The sequence below is a fragment of the Carlito syrichta genome, unplaced genomic scaffold (assembly GCF_000164805.1).
Source record: "Carlito syrichta isolate Samal-C Ts95f unplaced genomic scaffold, Tarsius_syrichta-2.0.1 Scaffold306441, whole genome shotgun sequence".
In the NCBI taxonomy this organism is placed as follows: domain Eukaryota; kingdom Metazoa; phylum Chordata; class Mammalia; order Primates; family Tarsiidae; genus Carlito; species Carlito syrichta.
In genome coordinates this window covers 566,151-566,896 of record NW_007250537.1, presented here as the reverse complement: position 1 = coordinate 566,896, position 746 = coordinate 566,151, and the positions used below count along the sequence as shown (strand labels likewise).

Genomic DNA, 746 nt, shown 5'->3' with positions numbered 1-746 from the left:
CACCTCAGCCTCCCAAAGGTGTGGGATTACAGGCTGAGCCACCGAGCCCGGCTTTATTTACTTTTTTGAGTTGGGAGTCTCGCTCCATCGCCCAGACTGGAGTGCAGTGGCATGCTCCCAGTCACTGCAGCCTGGACCTACTGGGCTCCAGCAATCCTCCTGCCTCAGTCTTCCAAGTAGCTGGATTACAGGTGCACGCTACCACACCCAGCTAGTTTTTGGCTTATTGTAGAGATGAGGTCTTGCCAAGTTGCCCAGACAAGTCTCAAATCTGTGGGCTCAGGCAATCCACTCACCTCGGCCTCCCAAAGTTCTGGGATTACAGGCTGAGCCCAGCCTCCTTATTTTTAAATTGGGAAAGCATGACTTTTTCATGGTGTTCTAAGCATTATAGATAAAATATAAAGCACCCTGGCACAGTGCCTGACAGTATTTAGAAATGACTGCTTTGGCTGGGCATGGTGGCTCAGCCTGTAGCCCAGCACTTTGGGAGGCAGAGATGAGAGGACTGCCTGAGCCTAGGGGTTTGAGACCAGCCGGGGCAACTTGGTGAGAACTCGTCTCTACAGTAAGTTAAAAAATTAGTGGGATGTGGTGCATGCCTGTGGTCCCAGCTACCTGAAAGACTGAGGCAGAAGGATCACCTGAGCCCAACAGGTCGAGGCTGTGGTTGCCATGAGTGTGCCTGCACTTCAGCCTAGGTGACAAAGTGAGACTCCAACTAAAAAAAAAAAAAAAGAAAAAGA

General features: G+C 50.7%; 1 protein-coding gene across 2 annotated transcripts in view; it reads right to left on the bottom strand.

The window, feature by feature from the left end:
- Nucleotides 1–746, bottom strand: part of RNF216 (ring finger protein 216) — a 175,898-nt gene that overhangs the window by 21,119 nt on the left and 154,033 nt on the right. The gene's annotated exons all lie outside the window — the stretch shown is intronic.